Source organism: Lontra canadensis, unplaced genomic scaffold (assembly GCF_010015895.1).
Source record: "Lontra canadensis isolate GAN:19392208 unplaced genomic scaffold, GSC_riverotter_1.0 scaffold29, whole genome shotgun sequence".
NCBI lineage: Eukaryota > Metazoa > Chordata > Mammalia > Carnivora > Mustelidae > Lontra > Lontra canadensis.
In genome coordinates this window covers 15,177,552-15,197,857 of record NW_022631023.1, presented here as the reverse complement: position 1 = coordinate 15,197,857, position 20,306 = coordinate 15,177,552, and positions in this window count along the sequence as shown.

The window sequence follows — 20,306 nt, the reverse complement described above, 5'->3', positions numbered from 1 at the left end:
ACGATGGTGGGACTAGTCCTCTGATTTTCTTAACTCTTACTATGTTCCATTTTCCATCTCTGTGCCTTTTTGTTCCACTTGCTGGTAGGCCCATAATTTTCTTTTCTACCCTTTCTATTGAGTTTTTCATTTTTACTCTCATGTTCTTTTTTTTTTTTTTTTTTTTAATGAGAGGTTTACATGTCTCCCCCCACCCCCAACATGGGGCTTGAACTCATGATCCTGATTTTAGTATATGTGCTGCCGAAGTGAGCACGAACTCATGACCCTGAAATCAAGAGTCACTTTCCCGACTGAGCCAGCCAGGTGCCCCTTGTGATTTTAATTTCAAAGAACTTCTTTCCTTCTCTGAATGCGTCTTTGTTTTATACTATCCTATTTTCGTTTCATGGATGTTTCATTTTCTTTGAAATCTGAATATAAACATATATATTCTGAATATATATAGCAAATCTGAACATATATATATATAGTGATTTAAGTGTAATTAACATACAGTGTTAAATTAGTTATACTAGGTGTACAATATAATGATTCAACAATTCTATACATTGCTCAGTGCTTATCACAATCAGTGTATGTTTAATCCCCTTTATCTCTTCCGCCCAACCCCCCACCCTCTAGCTACATGTATTGTAAGACATACTTTTTTCCTCTCTCAGTAGTCTCTGCATCTTCCAATTTGTTTTGTGGTTTTCTGTTTTTTTTTGTTTTTGTTTTTGTTTTTCCCTGTATTTTCCATAGTAGACATGTTCCTAAGGTGTCTGGTGATCTCTGGTTGTCTGCTCTTGTTTAAAAATAAGGAGGTAAGTGCTGGCCGGAAGCTCTGAAGGCACAGGTGGGCCTGTGCTCTGGAGGGTGATCTGGCTATTGTTGTGTTTGTGGGACGCTCCTCCTCCTCCTCAGATCGGGCTTCTTGGGCCTGTCAGATTTTCCTGAGAAGAATCTTCAGTCTCCTGGGTGCTTGCTTCACTGTGGAAGGGAGGACAGGAAGACCTGCGGTTTCACTTAATTCTACCTCCCCACTCGGCCCCATTTCCAGCAGCTATACCCACTCACCCTCTTTTCTCCTTTCTCCAGAGAATAGAACACCACTCTTCTCCTGGCAGTATGGAGTAGAATGGGAAATGTAAGGGTCTGACTATGCCTCAAACAGATTTCAACTCATCCTCCTTATTTTCATTTCTTATTTTATCCACCCTTCCAGAGGTCCCTGGTACCACCAGTTCCTAAGGCTTTGGAGGATTCTGTGATGTAAATCAAGTTGGTTTTTGACTTTCCCTGTTGATGGCTTATACCCTGTGGTGTGCTCAGCCCTCTGTCATTCTCAAATCTGGGTATTTCCAGACTTAAGCTTTGTGTTGCCTCCTCTCCTCTGTCTCCTTAAGGTTCTGTGCGCATGCATTACAAAATCTTTTGTTGTAGTTTTGGAAAGATTGAAATCAAATGTAATCCTCTAGCATTATGAAGGCAAATCTTTTTCTTTTACTTTTTTTTTTTTTTTAAGATTTTACTTATTTATTTGACAGAGAGAGAGAGAGAGATTGGGAGCACAAGCAGGGGGAGCAGCAGAGGGAGAGGGAGAAGCAGTTTCCCCACTGAGCATGCGGGGCTCAATCCCAGGACCCTGGGATCATGACCTGAGCAGAAGGCAGATGCTTAACCTACTGAGCCACTCAGATGCCCCAAAGGCAAATCTTTATCACTTGTTCGTGTGTCTTCCTTGTAATTAGTCCATACAGTTAGGATTTCCTTGCTAACCCAATCTGACATTCTCTGCTTTGTAGTTGAAGCATTGATGAATTAGTTTTGTTTTTTTTTTTAAGATTTTTATTTATTTATTTGACAGACAGAGATCACAGGTAGGCAGAGAGGCAGGCAGAGAGAGAGGAGGAAGCAGGCTCACTGCTGAGCAGAGAGCCTGATGTGGGGCTCGATCCCAGGACCCTGGGATCATGACCTGATGACCTGAGCTGAAGGCAGAGGCTTAAACCCACTGAGCCACCCAGGCACCCCGATGCATTCGGTTTTATTCCTTATATATGATTTTATTTATTTATTTATTTATTTATTTATTTATTTATTTATTTATTTTTAGATAGTTATTTTCTCTTTTCCTTTCTTTGGTAGGTCTGATCAAATTGTAATTCATTCCTTTTCCCCTGATAATTACTATGCTTTTCCAATCTATCTTCCATTTTTGGTTCTCATAATTATATACCTATTTCTCTACCATTGTTGAAAAGAAGTCATCAGTGATTTCCCCTATCAAGACACTCTTTATACTTCACCATATTGATTAGCTGAGTCCGGAATATTTTTACTCTTCCTTCCACCTTTTCTCCCAGCAAATGAGAACTTTGGAAGTTTTACTCTAAAATTTCCCTACCCCCCAGATTCAACTCTCAATGTCAATATTTTTTTCCATGAAAGAGTTAACTTGTGATTGTATGCTTTTGTTAGAATTTCTCCTTTTAGTATGTTTCTTCTTCAAGAGTCCCTATTTGAGAACGATTCAGGACTACTATGTTTAAAAACTAAGGATCTGGCACTAGATCCCCTTTTTTTTTTTAAGATTTTTATTTATTTATGACAGAGAGAATAGCGAGAGAGGGAACACAAGCATGGGGGAACTGGAGAAGGAGAAGCAGGCTCTCCACTGAGCAGGGAGTCCGATGAGGGGCTCAATCCCAGGATGCTGGGATCATGACCTGAGCCACCCAGGCACCCCTCCCTGGGTTTTAATCTTGCCTCTACCCCTTTCTTGTTTTGTGTCTATAGGTCAGTTGCTTAATCACTTTGTGCCTCACCCTCCTCCTTCGTGAAATGAGGTTAATACAAGTACCATAGTCCTGAAGATTTTGTGAGGGTTAAGTTAGTTACTACATGACAAGTACTTGAAACACTGTCTCTTTCATAGTTTTTTTTCTTTTAAGATTTTATTTACTTTATCGATGATTTCTTTTTTCTCCTTTCCCTCTGTGCCTTGGAAACTCTATTATGATTTGTACTGATAGGTGATTTAAATATAGGATTCTTGGATTATAACCATTTTCTCTTAAAATTCTTTACTTCTCTTTATATTTTTATATATTTTATATATTTTATATATATAATATATATATTATATATATTTTTTATATATTTTATATATCTGATTCTATTTATATTTTTGCTTTGTGCAAAGAGGATATTTATTCCTTTAGTTATTTTACACCACCATTTTGGATATCAACATGGCCTTCCTTTCCTCCAACTCATCTTGTGAAATGTTAGCTGGAAAATGATAATTTTTAGCTCCAACCTGATTTGGACATGAATTGGGGCTTCATTTTTCTCCCTTTGGCATTCTCCTACGCTTCTATTTCTCTTGGCCTGTGCTGAATTGGAACAATCTGGTGGATTGCTCTCTCTCTCTCTGAGCCTCCTTTTACGTGTGTCTGTTTTCCTTTGTCCATTCACTGTGGTATAGTTTTGCTCATTGGCATTTCCAAAAGTTGGCAGCCAAGTCTGCTGGGAAGGCCTGATGGACGCAGGTAGGCTGCTAACCCATTGCTGAGACCCCCAGAGTGGGTCTCTCTTCCTTATCTCTTAGGCTTTCCCAGCTTCCAGGTCAGGGAGGGCTTAGCTCACCACTCAGAAGGACAGGGAGACCATTTCTGGGAGGTCCATACATTCCTGCAGGCTGACGTGGGTCCTCCAATGCTGATTCCTAGGTCTCCGCCCAGCTGCCTGGGAAGAAAGCACGTACCACTCCTCTGCTTTGCAACTCTCACAGAGCTCGAGGCTTTCCTTGAATCCAGTTATTGATGATGTGGCATTTGTGCCCTCAGGGGAGACAAATAGGTGGGAGCTGGTTGTGAAGGGGAAGGGAGAAGTGATTATTGATTCCCTGAATAGAAAGAACCTTCAAGTATCAAAATGTTGATAAAGCAAAGCAGAGTCAGTAGCTTCCTGGCAGTGAGAGGGTAAAGGGGGGATTTTTATGAAGCCTGGTTTAAGGTGAGTCTTTCAACTTGGGGGGAATTGATTGGGATTGGGCAAAGTTTGTTATATAATGGTTTAGAATTAGTGGATAAACTGAGAACACCACCTGTCAGGAAGCATAAAGAATCATCTGATGACTGGGTTGAGGGTTCTACCGTTCAGAGAGGTGGTTATTTACTCATCAAGGACCACTGGATAGTGTTTTTTAGGTGAATATTTTTAAGTGAATGTTTTTAAAGTGAATTTTAGGGAAGTTCCTGAAACACTCCAATTATTTACAACTTCATCTTCCAGGCTTCCTGGAATAGTGATGTGATGTTAACCTAGATCACGACCTGCGTGGTTGTAGATGGTTTTTGTGTCCAGAGGTCCAGGTCAGTCACCATCCTTGCAAACTTCCCTGCTGACAACCATGGCCTTCACAGGTGCATCCTCAAATTTGCGCTTTCAGGGTCAGTGCTTCTGACTTTTGGTTGCACATGGAACAATGATGTCGTGGAAAGGAATTCAGGGGGAAGCAGGATATCTGACATCAGCCAAATGCAGAATGGACTTGGGGACAGGGAACCTCTTCGGGAATTCTTACTTGGTTCTTGGTGGTTCTTAGGAGGGAGACAGAGGTTGGAGACCTCCTAAGAAGACTGATGCTGGCTAATTGACTAGGTATTAGAATGTACAGAGACCCTACTGACCAATCAAAAAATTACAATAGTCTGAGAACTATGGGACCCTATATTGGACTGACATACTCCAATCACAAAACATGCAGTTTTATCCGAGAATCAAAGATTCTTGAAAATCATTCACTTCATGTAAGACTTCACCATCAATTACTGGGTCTCTCTCTTCGGTGCAGCTCACATGGTTCTGGTCTGCCCGTTGCAAGGGCAGTTTGCAATAAGGAGTGTGCTGGGTTCCAAACAGCAGCTTCCAGGATTCTCTTTGGAGACAACGTTTGTGCCCAAATCTGGTTGGTCTTTTTATTGACCTATATTTGGAAGACAGTTTTGCAATTAATAAAACAAAAGAGTTTTATTCTGATGCTTAAAAAATCAAATGTAGAGCGCAGACAGAAAATGAGACAACAGCCAATAATAATAATAATAATAATAATAACAACTCTCAGAGTTTAGGTGATCTGATAATTAATAATAATAATAATAATAATAGCAACAGTAACAACTCTCAGAGTTTAAGTGGTCTGGACCAGGCCCGGGATTACTGAGGAATGTCTGCAGTCCATCCACTTGAGCTCATAGGTTTTAGTCAAGGTAAAAAACTCACAGTTATCTTAGATAGAAGATGGGGATGGTAGAGAGTTGGCAGGAAACTCAAGAGCCAAGGGAGGCCAGATGTTTTTCTCCCACCTGACCTTTGACTCTGAGTCCTAGGGATATCTTAATGCTTTTCTTTAGTATTTGATCCTCAGCTGATGCAAACCTTTTATTTATGCTCCCCCCTGGGTGGGGCGGGGATTGAGGGGATGCACAACAGGGCAGTTGGGCTGTTTTCACTTCTATAAAAGGCAGCCACGGGAGTGCTCCCTTTGATGTGTTCCGCTTCTGCTGTGGCATCGCCATTCCCAGCTAACTTGGTCTTTCCCATGTAGGGCTCTGGATCCCACTCCTAAAAGCTCTAATTTGGGGATCAGAGCCTGAAATAGCCCCAAAGGTATCCTGTTTAGCTTGTCATTTAAATAGCTAAGCCCCTGCCATGACCATTTCAAACCCTCTCACCTTTCATTTAGCTAAGCAGTTCTTTTTTCAAATTCGACTTGTTTGTGAATGCAACATATCTTTTTCTTTATCCACCGCGATTTTGTAGCTATAAAAAGCCTTGATTGAAGGAGGAAAGAATGAAAACAACATTCCTCTCAGTAAAGGACTAAGCTAGGATTGTAGAAGCAGCGAGGAACTGAGCATAAGGGCTTCTAGCGTCTCCCACCAGGGGCGCGACAGGGGTGAGGGTTGTTCAGAGGTGTGTAGAATTTGAATCCTGGTTCCAACAATGACCAACTTTGGGACCTTGGGCAAGTTACTTAACCTCTCTTTGCCTCAGTTCCTGCATCTGTAAAATAGGAAGGATAATAGTTCTAACACTTCATAGACAGGATTCGTTACATAGTTCGCAGAGCCCTTTGTTCAAATTTCAGTGAAGTGAATGCTGGGCCCCTTGTTCCAATTTCAAGATGGCGACAGCAGAGCATTAAACCAAGTGTGGAGTCCTTCTGGGGGAGGGAGGCCGTTGTTGCCCAGGAAGCTGGCCCTAATCATAGGATTGTTGTGAGGATTAAATGAATCATCGTATTTAAAGAAAATTTTAAAAAAATATGTTTATTTGAGAAAGAGAAAGAGTGGAGAGGTGGGGGGTGGGGGGCAGAGGAGAGGAAGAGAGAGAATCCCAAGCTGCCTCCATACCCAGTGGAGTGGGGCTCTGTCTCACATGAGACCATGAGATCATGATCTGAGCCGAAACCGAGTCAGAACCACCCAGGCACCCCTGTGTTTAAAATTCTCAAAGCAGCGTTTAGCATATATGCAATCTATGTAAATGTTAGTTAGATCTAAAAAATGACAATTCGGTATTCTGAGAACTGAAGAGGTTGTCACCACTTGAAGGAAACTGAGTGAGTTGGTGGTAAATGGAGGCTTAGGCTCTGTCCCATGGCTTCCTACGTGGTTTATTTACATATGTTCTATGCTTTTTTCAGCAAAAGTTATTCATTCATTCAGCATTTTTGGATGCATCTTCTGTTCCATCCACAGTGATAGACCATGGAAATATGCAGTTTATGAGATTTGTTTTTTACTTACAATGCTTTAGTGCTCTAGAATAGATCTCAAGTTGTGCTAACTCTGTTCTTGGATGGACCTTGGTATTCTCACCTTATTAAACTACATGAATTTAGAAGAGTCAGGTAAATGACACTGGGAACTTATTCTCAAAATATGAATGGAACTTATAGGTGTAAATTATTTTTAAAAGATACATGTAAATATAAATGATGGATGAGTCCCTTCATGGGTTAAAGCAGGGAATGACTTAGGTGATTTAAAAGAAATCTAGTTCTAGCATTAGTAATGTAATCACATGTGCTCCAATTCCTTGTTAATGTTCATGGAGACAAAGCTGGAAAGACCTAGTTAAAATTACTCTATTTTTTGCTCTTACTGTGTACTTAAAGAAAATTATTAAAAACAGCTCAGATCGATAGGAGATAATTTTTTTAAAAACCTTGCTTAAAAAACCTAAATGGAATACAAAATACTATTCATTCCAAATTCTCATTCATCTTCATTTACTCTATCTCTTGGTAAAAGGGAGCATAATGTATGTTCATGTGAATTGCAGAATCTAAATTTGGAAAGGGAATTCTAAAAGCATGCTAATAAGCCTCTTTAAAAATTCGACTACATCTACCTGGTGAACACTGAGTAATATATAGAATTGTTGAATCGCTATGTTATACACCTGAAACTAATTTGACTTTGTATGTCAATTATACTTTAATAGTAAATAAAAATGTTTGAAAATGTTTGAATATACATATTTATATGTATTCATATATATAGAATTTTAACATCCATAGGATGAAGTAGTTACAGTTAGTTCAGAGGACTTTTAAAAGCAATAATTTTTTTTTTCATGTTCAGGAATGCTTTCCTGACAAATAACTTCCATTTTCATGGAACTCTGTCCATAAAGGACCTTATAGTACAGACTTGTCAAATTTAAATTATTAGGACTAGTCTGGTGTTGGAGGCCATGGCACGGTTGGAGTCAAGGACCAAACCAGGCCCTGACTTGTGTCTCCTTTAAAGTCCAGACACCTTGACAGGGGGTTAAGGATGGGAAAGTTGAGTAACACTGAGAAAGGGTCTGTGCTATGTGTCGTGCGTTCGCCTACGTGACTTCCTACACCTTCTCGCTACAGAAGGGAACAATGTGGTCAGGGTCATGAATTCTTAGTTGGTCCTTGTTGTTCCTGTACCTCCCATAACCCACTCCCTGGTTGATTGTCGTGCTAATGGCATTAGCCGTGACTACCTGGCATCACGAGATTTGCTTGTAGTTAATGTAAACTTGTTATAGGAACTTGCAGTCATCTGACTAGGTACTGATGTTTTACTCCTTCTATTGTGATCTGCCTTATAAATGCTTTTAAGATGTGGAATAAAATCGGTACTGTTGGACATCATCCTCAGTGCTCCTCTTGCCCCCATCTCTTTGTCTCTTAATTTCTTTTCACCATCCTCTTACCCTCACGTTTCCTGGTCGATTTGTCGTGCCGGCCGTGACAATCTGACAACCTGTGAAATATCACTTGGATTCTTACCTTGGTTATGCTAGTCTTGAGTAAGGCTTTTATTAATAAAGGATGCCCTCACCTCAGACAACAGAAGCATTTGTGAACTCTGTCCTCACTATTGATAGGTTTCTTATATTTAATATATTCTCAGATCTCAAAAGGAGATCATCTCCTGTCCTTCCCTGGGAATTTTCTGTTCCAGGAAAATGTCTGTTTCTATTTCTAGCCTCTTCTAGGAAATTTTCTTCATTCTCATTTAGCTGGAGCAAGGCTGGGAAGCTGTCCCTTCTCTGATGGACTTAACGATGCTATTTCTGTATCTCATTGGAGAGGCAAGGCAGCCATTCATTTGTGGTTAATACTGTAATTCTTAAAATGTATTTTTAAGAAGCGGATGGAAATATCTGAAACTCCATTTTCGTTTGAATGCTATCACTGCCTAAGCACACACACAACGGTCAGCAAAATGCTGTTTGTGTTGGACAACTTCTATGAATTGAAAGTGGCCAAGCTAAAAAAAGGGAAATTGACAGGTGTCTTATTAGGCTTTAGCTATTAGTCATTTTTGTATCTGCACAAGTAATTGACACCCCACTTCTAAACAAAGATTATGCATTTGCATGCTTTCAGGAAGAAGTCCTGCTGGGTGATTCTAATCCACTATTTTAGGATGTGATGGCTTAATTTGAAAAATGTTTTGATGAACAAAACATGATCTCTTCCTTGTCACTTTCCTCCGGTTTCACAGTATAATCAGGGACTGAATGGATTTTGCTGGGGTATGAAATACCTGATGACTAAATGGGTTTGGCAGTAAAATTGGGGGTGGTGTTGGTAACTGGCTTCAACAGGAAAAAGAAGAGGGATTATCTTCATTCTGTTCTTGACGGTTGCTGTAAAATGTATTTTTGGTTTATTACAAACCGGTTGCCTCTTTACTGAATCAAAACTAGTGAAGGAATTCTGAGGATAATTTGTTTTTTTTCATTTTTAGGGCTGTTCTACCTCCCCAAATGAAAGAATTTGGAATTATAGAAATTTCAGAGAGCCTCAATTTTATGGGGCACCTGGGTGGCTCAGTGGGTCAATTTTAAATCTCTCACTTTCAGATCAGGGAAACTGTGGCCCTGGGATGGGAAGTAACAATGTCAATGTGGCTAAGTGAGTGAGAGACAGAACCAAGATGAAAAGGTGACTGAAACACCGTGTTGGGTCCTTTTTCTTTTACTCTCATGTTGGTGACTTTTTCCACGAAAAAGGTGAATTGCTAATGTGTATCTTCTTTACTGCCCTTCCAAGTCATTTTACTTTTCTCCTACCTCTGAAAACAGGGAGTCTATGTAAGCTGGTAATGAAATGGAAACGTTTGAGTTGTCAATTTAACTAATTAAATACCTCCACCATCAACAGCAACATTTTTCCATAACAGCAGCTTCCCATTTAGATGAGTCTTGCAACTCTCTGTGTCGTTGGCCTTTGTGACACCACTCAGGAGTATCATGTGTCATATTCCAAAGTGGCTGAGCCCTTTGGGTAACTTCTGTTGTCTCCCCACGAGCAACCTTGGGTTTAGACTCACTACTTTTTGCTTTTTATATTTTATTTATTTATTTGAGGGGGAGAGAGAGGAGCATGAGTGATGAGGAGGGGTGGAGGGAGAGGGAGAAGCAGGTACCCCGCTGAGCAAGAAGCCTGATGCAGGACTTGATCCCAGGACTCTGAGATCCTAACCTGAGCCGAAGGCAGACGCTTAACTGACTGAGCCATCCAGGCACTCCCAGACTCACTACCTTTTTACCTCCTCAAAATACACATTTCCAAAAGCATTGGTGAACAAGGTGGATTTTACTCTGTTTCCTAGGGAGATGGATTACATACTGCCCAGAAAAATGTAGACTATTCCTTTGTACTCTCATGTTTCTCTTCTTGGCATCCTGTTGTCTGGTCTCTTTTCTCACTTCCTCTTTCTCACACAGCTTTTTCAATTCCCTTTGTTTTCTGGAGCGACTCAGCTCTGGCCTGGAGAGTGTACGGTAATCCCACCTTATCCATGAAGGCTGGGTTCCAAGACTCTTGTGGATGCCTGAAACTGCGGGCAGTATCACACCCTCTGTATGCTGTATTTTTACCTGTGCACGTGTACCTAGGATAAAGCTGAATTTATAATGTAAGCACAGTAAGAGATGAGTAAGAATAACTAAGAATAAGAACAATGATAATAATACACTGTAATGGAAGTTACGTGAATGTGGACTGTCTCTCAAAATGTTTAATTGTACTGTACTCACTCTTCTTACGATGACGTGAGCTGATAAAGTACCCGCATGATGAGATGAGGTGAGGGGAATGGTGCAGGCATCATGACCCAGCGCTGGGCTCCTATTGACCTCCTGATGATAACGTCAAAACGAGGGTCATCGGCTTCTGGACCATGGTTCCCTGGCAGGAACTGAAACCATGGAAAGCAAAACTACTGGGAAGTGGGGGGACTACTGTATGCCACTCAGCAAAACCGAGGCCCACAGTCAACAATGACGTGGTATGTTCTTCAAGCGTGCCTTTTAGGGCAGAGATGCCTCCGTTCATTTGGCCATACCTGTGGCTTTTTGACTACTGATTCTTCACAAAAACAGATCTAGAGTTAAGATCAGTTCAGGCCTGGCAGTAGACAAAATTAGAAAAACCGGCAGAATAAACTGATAACTTAACTTCTCTCCTGATATCCCTGCTCTCTCTGGATGTCTTCTCCACTAGACACTTGGATCCCAGATTCGATTTAGTTCCCGTAATATTTATTGAACTTCTGCTATGGACCAGGCACCGTGCATGTGCCTTCGCTCTTGTAGTTTCATGGAGGAAAGGGGGCCAAACTGTAAAGAGATGGAAGCAACCCTGAGTGCTGCTGAGTGTTTTAGCATGAGCGTGCACAAAGGGCTTTGGGAATAGTGAGTTCAAGTGGCTTTACAGAGGAGGTGACAGCAGAGATGGCCTTGATCGGCAAGAGCGCAGAGTAGGCACAAAGGCTGTTGTGTTTGAAGGCACTGAGGGCTCAGTGTGGCCCCTTGTAGGGAGAGAAGGCCATGAGCTGAGACCAGAGGAGAAGAGGTCAAGGTGAGAAGGACTTGGAATGCTGAATATTATCTTCTAGGCAAGACGCGGCCCACAAATGGAGCCTTGAACATCTTAACTTTTATCAAAGTTTGACATGCTCATACACTGACGAGTTAAGTATTTCCGCAAGATTTGTTGAAAAATCCTAACAGCGCTCAGCCCTCCTTCCCAGTTCTCCCTTCCAGAGGTAACTGCCTTCTAGAATGATGTGGTTTCTACCTCCCAACCCCGGCACCATGCGTTTGCATTACCATTTCTTGCTTTTTTTGGTGTGTGTCATTATCTGCTGGCGGGAGAATGGGGATTGGCTTCTTCCTCCCTGTACCCTGGTGCCATCACTCATACACCACCTCTTTTCAACAGTGCGATTTTAGTTGGATCAATATTTGGTATTTACATTATTAAGGTCATATAAATGCTATTCACAACTGAGGCAAATAGTCAACTACTGTTCCTTCTGCTTTGCTACAGACGGCCCTTAAGTTCATCTTCTTGTTTGTTTCCTTTTTCAGTTCATGTATTGTCACTAATTCAATCCTAAATGTCTGCTCTTCTGCCAACAGTATAAATCTCTTCTCATATGGTACCAACAAAGTCTAACCATTTCCTATTCCTAAGCAATCGTTTCTGTGGTCTTCGGACCTGCCTCTGGGGGAACTGGAGATGGACTGCCCTCTGCTCCTGGTCCATAGGGTCACTCGAATCTCCTTTACTGTCATCCTGAAAGTATTTTCCCTTCTCTTTTGTCTCCGTGTCTGAGGCTCCTCTTTTCTAGTTTACTCCAATAGCTTTCTGAGAAAAGTGTATAAGATATAAATTATTATTTTTTTAAGATCTTGATTCTCACTCTTGATTGCTGGTTTGCTCAGATATAGAATTCTAGGTTGAAATAACTTTATCTTTAGGTGATTCAAGACTAGCTCCATTTCCTTGTGGTTTCCAGTATTGTGACTCAGAGCCCCAAAACATTGCCGACTACGGATTCTTCTATTTTTTGCCTCCTGTTATGAAGATTATAATCCACTTTGAATCTCAACTCACCTTGCTAAAGGTTTGATTCAGATATCAGCAGGCTACTCATCCCTTCTTAATACCCTTCCACCTGCTTTCCAGCTTGTAAAACTTTGTTCCTGTTGTGTTTGTCCCTATTTTCCCCATCCTTATGGATTTATGCCTAAAAGCAAAAACAAAACCAATAAAAACAAAAGCTAATTACAACAAAAAACTTTACTGTCATTTTATTTATTTATTCTTATTTATTTATTTTTTTAAAGATTTTATTTATTTATTTGACGGATAGAGATCACAAGTAGGCAGAGAGGCAGGCAGAGAGAGAGGAGGAAGCAGGCTCCCTGATGAGCAGAGAATTCTGATGCGGGGCTCAATCCCAGTATCCTGGGATCATGACCTGAGCCAAAGGCAGAGCCACCAGGCGCCCCATTTACTGTCATTTTAGTAGGGCTTTAGAAATGAAAATGTTTGAGCTGCCATCTTTACCTGTAAGTCTCTTTAGAAATGGAGGCATGGATCTTGGTTAGTAGTGTTTGAAGCTCATGGAATTTTGTTGGAGAAGTCTAGAAAATGGTGCATGCCCTCTAAGGCACACTGATATTATGAGATGACCAATGGCTCTGCACCTTGGTGTTGTCATGCTGTGAGTTGGCACAGTGGGTGGTGGGGTTGTACTGGGAGCCATTCCCACACTGGCTCAGCCAGACATATATCCTGTACTGAGGTGGAGAACCGCAGGTGTATATGGATAGTACATGTATCTCCAGTTCAACTTCCCTTTAGTCAAATTCCTACTGCGAATCCATTTCTACTCAACACAAGAGGAAATGTGACAGAGGGGAAGTAGAATTGGTAAGAGATGAAAATCTTACTCAATGTTGCTAATCTATTTCAGTTTTGCAGATTTTATAAAGACATATGACCATGTGAACCCATTGCAGGGGTCCCACCCAGGCTCTTGGAAGGGGTCTGTGGGAGTCAGTGTCCCCAAAACCTGCCTCTGTCCAATGGATGCTTTTCATCAGTGTATGATAGTGATTCAGACCTTTCTTTTTAAAGGAAGGTAAACAATGATGTTGTTTTGGTGACGATATCACCACCTGGATGTTGTGAAACATATTTGGGAAGAAGTCACCCAATTTGGTGATCAGTTCTGCATGGAGAGGTGAGGGAAATGATGTTTTGTGTAAGAAGAATCAGTGAGATCAGGAATTTCTCCTACTTCACTTCTGCCTTTCTTTCAAAATTTAAATGGTATAAATCCATACCTTATAAGAGCCTTATTGTGCTTTCAAAAGTAATATTTGGTTGGTATATGTGGACTCCTGTATAAATTTAAGCTTATAAAGAGGATGATGCTGTTGGAACAGGTGTGAACTTTTAGTGCTTGTCTCCTTCCTTTTTGTTCTCCAGTCTGAGGGCATAACCTTCTTTTTCTGGGTCTCAGTTTCCCCAAGGAGTTGGATTAAGATCCTAGTCCAGTCTAATATTCTGTGTTTCTCAGACTGCTGATTATGGAGACTTCATATTGATTTCCTGCACAAGGAATAACTCATTTTTATTCATTGGATGAGGTGACAAAATTTATATCTATTGGCATTTGATTATTAAAATAAATACACCCTGCATTTTTTGAGACTTTGCATTTCTCCTTTATAAAGAAATGACTTTTGAGACTCCCACTCTGGCAATGGGAAAAAGCATCTTCTACAAAGGCAACTTGAGCCATATGCCTTGAACAGGATTTTGGTTTGTAGATGAAGAAATTTATCTTGGAAAAAAAAGTTGGTCTAGTACTTTATTAGCTCTGCAACTTAGAGCAAATTACTAAAACTTTTGGAGTCTTTTTGTTCTTCTATAAGACAGAAATGACTGTAGTCATCTTAAAGGTGTGTTTTGTGGTTAAGTGATGTCATGTATATGAAAAGAACTTAGCCAAGGTCTGGAAGTTATTGCCCCATCAGGTAAGATGACCCACCAAGGTCATTTTCACCACCATCTTGAAATCTGAGTGCCTCATGGGACACTGATATATCCTACTTCCAAAGATAGTAGCATAGGATTTTTAAGTGGCCTTTTCTTTCCTTCCTTCCTTTTTTTTTTTTTTTTTTTTAAATATTTTACTTATTTGACAAACAGATCACAAGTAGGCAGACAGGCAGGCAGAGAGAGGTAGAGAAGCAGGGTCCCTGCTGAGCAGAGAGCCCAGTGCAGGGCTCGATTCCAGGACCCCGAAACCATGACCTGAGCTGAAGGCAGAGGCTTAATCCACTGAGCCACCCAGGTGCCCAATATATTTTCTTTTTTCACCGGGCTTTTAAAGTCGTAAGATGTGAGTTTAGATAGCTTATGGCCTCCACATGGGGAGTCTCCATTTGAGAATGGAGTTAACTCTAGAGAAAGATGACCCAGGAGGTGAAGAGACATATTCCTGATGTCTCTGTGCCTTTGTATAAATCCATTTCTGAAATCAGAAGGCCTCTGGATTACCTAGTCATGAGAACCAATAAATATCTTTTGTTATTTATGCCAATGTTAAATTGGTTTTTGACTCTCCTACCTGAAAGAATTCTGATTTAAATCCCAATTTAAAGCTAAAGCTTGTTTTTACTCTCCCTCAATCACATGGGAGGTTTGACTGGCATTTGGTCTGCTCTCAACAGTTGGAGGCTTTCAAAGTAAAGACATACACCAAGAAGACAGACAACCACAATAATTAATGGACCATACAGCTCAGTGTCTGGGATTTTTAGCAGTAGTTCAATGATTTTCTTTAGTAATTTCAGTAAAGATGTAACCTTAAAACTGAAACTCATTAGAGAAATGTCAGAAAAATATTCAGGTTATATCTCCTTAGGCCTTCCAATTTTAACCGGCTGTGCTCATGGCTTAATATGGTACAAAAGAAGCAGTTGTGGTTAGAAAAAAAGACGCCAATATTTGCAGACACCAGTTGCTGAGCACTTTCTTGATCATGTATGCTTGTGTGAAGGGCAAGGATGTCATGGGCACCAATCAAGCATGAATTTCAAAGTAGGTCGCAGAAGAAAGTCCCATAAGCAACTAGTCATCATGCTTGTAGCAGTGTGGACAGAGGAAACCTAATGACTACTATATTCAAGTTGGTTATACTTGGTTATTTTCAGGGAAGCCTTCTGTCATCTTAAATTAATTGGGTTAAATGGTGTTTTAATTGTGTTTAATTTATAAACATGTTTTTTTTATAAGTGCTTTATCAATTTGGTTTTAATAAGTTTCGTGAGAAGCTTGCACATAGTTTTATGCTTGTTCTGAGGTAACATTATTATCAAAATTATCTAAGTCAATATTGGAGAATACTTTTTCTTTAAAAGAATAGTATTTACTTCCTATGAAGCAGTCCTGCTTTTCCCAGCCCCCCACCAAAAAAAAAAAAAAAAATCAAACCTGAGTCTGATCAAGTTTCTGGATCTAAATGTCAACTTATAGGGAGTCTAGAGGGAACCTCTATGGTTTTCTAAAATAAATAAATTACCAAAAAATGAATTGTAGATTTAAAAAATGTAAAAACAATAGCAACCAATCATGTATGCAGACTTTGTTTTGGTCTTGATTAAAAATAAAAAATGAACTGAAAAAGTAATTTAAGACATTTGTGAGAAAACTGGAGATCTGAGCACTATCTGGATGTTGATGATATTGGGCAACTATGGGGGCTTTTATTTGGTATTATACCACTCTTCAGATGTGTTAAAGAAGGGAGTATTCTTGCCCTTTGGGGTACACACTGGGATATTTATAGGTGCAAAGAAATTCACATTTTCCTTAGGATAATATTAAAATGATAAAATAAATCTCTACTGTAGTAACAAGTTTTAAAACTTGGTTTTATTAGTTCTAGTTTACATTCTTGGGAAAGAGGCAAACTTTGAAATATAAAATAAATATAATTTCCCACAGTCAAGAATATTAAAGAAAATGTCATTCTTCTCCATGAGCCTGATGTCTAAGTTATTACAGAAATTGGGACACATATGTCAAATTTAATCAACTATAAATGATAAACATATAGTATAAAACCATTAAAATTCTATATAAAAAATGCTTCCCATACCCCCTCCCCCCCACTGTATTATTCTAGTTTGGGAAACCATGAGCTATCCTATACTTTCTTGTTGGGCTCATTCTGTATATTAAGATGTATATTAAGGGTCCTAAAACTATAGACCTCAGGAAAAATCTGGCCCACTGCCTGTTTTGGTTTAGCTCATGAGCTAAGAGTGGATTTTATATTTTTAAATAGTTGACAAATATGAAAGGGATATAAAGTTCCAGTTTTAAAATAAAGAAATCCTGGGTATGTAATGTACAGCATGGGGACTATAGCTAACAATACTCTACTATACGTTTGAAAGTTGCTAAGAGAGTAGATCTTAAAAGTTCTCATCACAAGAAAAAGAATCAGTAACTATTTGTGGTGAGGATGTTAACCAGACTTATTGTGGTGATCACTTCACAGCATATACAAATATTGAGTCATTATGCTTTACACCTGAAACTAATATAGTGTCATATGTCAGTTATATCTCAAAGAAACCTTAAATACCAAAAGGGGAATAGTATTTGGTGACATTTGGAAATTGTATGAAAAACTAATTTCATTGTCTATAAGTACAGTTTTATTGGAATACAGCTGTGCTCATTTATTTCCTGTTTTATAAATAAAGTTTAATTGTCATCCATCCATCCACTTACATGTTGTCTATTGCCCTTTTGACAGCAGAAAGGGCAGAGGTGAGTCAAGCAGCAGAGCCTGTATGACATGCAAAGCCTAAAACATTTACCCTCTGGCCCTTTACAGAAGAAGTGTGTCAACCCCTGCTCTAAGTGACAATTGAGGCTGGTATGTCAAGTGTTTAGTGTAAACTTGCCCAGAATCACAATGCAAACCTAGGCCTTCTAACTCTAGATAGCCGTTGCATATGGTTTTCCCTAAGCTTTTGCCCCTAAAATAATAATTTTTACTTACACAGTGCTTATTGTCTTCTTGGCATTATTGATCTTTAATCAAAACAGCCTATGACAAATATACCATACTTGGGGAAACCGAGGCACAGATTAGTTAAGCAACGTTACCAAAGTCCCATACCAACAAGAGACGGAGCCAGGCTGGGGACCCAGAAGAGTCTGTCTTTTGCAATGAGGGAGCCACAAACCCCCAGCAGGACCCATTGAGTGGTTTAATTGTTTTCATCTGTTCAGCCTTGAGCTTAGTGGTATAACTTACTTAGTGGTATAAAGATGATTGTTCTGCTAGCCTGAATTCTCCTCTGCACAAAATACAGAGGACCCTTGGAAAACACAAGCTTGAACTATTCAAGTCCACTTATATGCAGATTTTTTTTCGATACAGTACAGTGCTATATTTCCTCTTCCTTATGATTTTCTTAACATTTTCTTTTTTCCTAGTTTACTTCTTTGTAAGAATAGAGTATATAGGGGCACCTGGGTGGCTCAGTACTTTCAGCATCTGCCTTTGGCTCTGGTCATGACACTAGGGTCCTGGGATGGAGACCCACATTGGGCTCCCTGCTCAGCAGAGAGCCTGCTTATCCTTCTCCCTCTCCCTGCTCTCTCTCTCTCTCTCTCTCTCACTTCCTCAGATTAAAAAAAAAAAAAAAGCATAGGGTATATAATAAATAAAACATACAAAATATGTGTTACTCAGTTATTTATATTAACAGTAAGGCTTCTGGGCAATAGTAGCCTATGAGTAATTAAGTTTTGGGGGGAATCAAAAGCTATGTGTGGATGATTGACTGCCAGCAGGGGGATGTTGGTACCCCTAAGTCCCCACATAGTTCAAGGGTTGGTTATTTCATGACATGAAATAATCAGTCTTTCCTTAGAACCGTGGGTCAGGAATGTCTTATAAAGCATTCCCTAAACATTGTTAATAGGCATTAGTATTTCTTATTTAAATTTACAAAACCCTGGGCCCATCCCAGCCCTACTGAGTCATTGCCATGGCAGAGCCTAGGAATAGGATTTTTAAAAGGCATGAGCCCAGTGATGAGGCATGTTTGGGAAACACTAGCCTGGAGCGTACTAAATCTTTCTCAAATGAGTGGCACCTGGCTGGCTCAGTTGGAAGAGTGTGCAACTCTTGATCTGAGGATTGTGAGTTGAGCCCCATGTTGGGTGTAAAGATTACTTAAGTAAGTAAATAAATCTTCCTCAAATGCTTATTGAATTGTATCGAGACATTCGGACCACATTAATTTTTTTTTTAAGATTTTATTTATTTATTTGACAGAGATCACAAGTAGGCAGAGAGGCAGGCAGGGAGAGAGGAGAGAGGAGGAAGCAGGCTCCCTGCTGAGCAGAGAGCCCGATGTGGGGCTCGATCCCAGGACCCCGGGATCATGACCTGAGCCGAAAGCAGAGGCTTTAACTCACTGAGCCACCCAGGCACCCCAATTTTTTTTTAAAGACTTTATTTATTTATTTGACAGAGATCACAAATAGGCAGAGAAGCAGGCAGAGACAGAAAGAGGAGGAAGCAGGCTCCCCGGCGAGCAGAGAGCCTGATGCGGGGCTTGATCCCATTAATGATGACCTGTCCCATGAGCCTCTGTGCATATTATAGATCACAATTCAGAAGCAAGTTTGGATTTCATTTTTTGAAAAGCTCCTAGAATACTATTAAAAACTAACTTTCACCTCACAATAAAATACATTTATTGCTGAAGAGAAGAAAATAAAAATTATACACATTGCTTTTACCCAGAGACATACTGTTCATCAGTTACTATTTTGATGTATACTCACAATCCTTTTTTGATTGAATTAGTACAATTTTATTAAATTCTTAAAATACCACGTAGTTATTTTGGGTTACAGTTGTGGGAAGGGATTTCACTTGGGTTTCAGATTTGTTACTCTCTTGAAAGTGTTTAGATAAAGAGCCAAGAAATACATTGTTGCTCTTATGGGAACAGAAGAGCTAGTGAATATTAATTACTGTTTAAAACCTTGAATTTATATCATGAGACTTGGACGGAGCACATTTAGATTATTTGGATGTGTTCTTTTTGTTCCTTTCTGGTTGCTGCCAAATTATCCTTTAATGAAATCTTTCTCTTTATAGTTCTTTACCAACTGGGCATCCACCATATCACTGTTGATGTCATCTTTGATATGACAAGGGCAGAGCCATTGACACTGAGGCCCACAAACTGGGCAGTCCCCAGGATTGCTTTAATTAACGCTGAGGAATTGTCTGCCTAAAGATCAATGTTGCAACTGTTAGTTGCTTCTGACAATAACATAAAGAATGATTGTTCTATTGTATTTAATGTGTAAGTTTCCTTTTCTATCTCTGGGTGGTTCCTCCAGAGTTTTGATGATGGGGCAGTGGAGGAAGGTGCTACCTCATTCTGGGTCTTTCCATTCTGAAGGGTCAGCTTCACTGGAATCCAAATGCTTCCAGTTGCTAAATTGCTTGGCAATGTTGATGTCACCGCCAGTGTTTCTGAAGGTGCACTGAGGGGTTGATTTGGGAGTGAGTGTGGGTATTTATTACAGAGTGCATCCTGGTGTAGTGGAAATAGGATGAACCCAAAATTAGAAAACTTGGATCCTATCTGTATTCTTTATTCTATACTGATCATTTATCCTTAAGACTGTTACTTGTATTGTCTGAATCTCAGTTTGCTCATCTGGAGGTAAGGATGACAATATTGACCATGATTATGTTATAGGATTACAGGGAAGATGAGGATGAGATAGTGGATAAGACTCCTTTGATAAATTATAATGCATTATGTCAGGTGATATTATTAACCATAAAACAACAAGAGTAATAATGATTCCTGTAAAGAATTGCTGTTAGAAATGCAAATAGGTT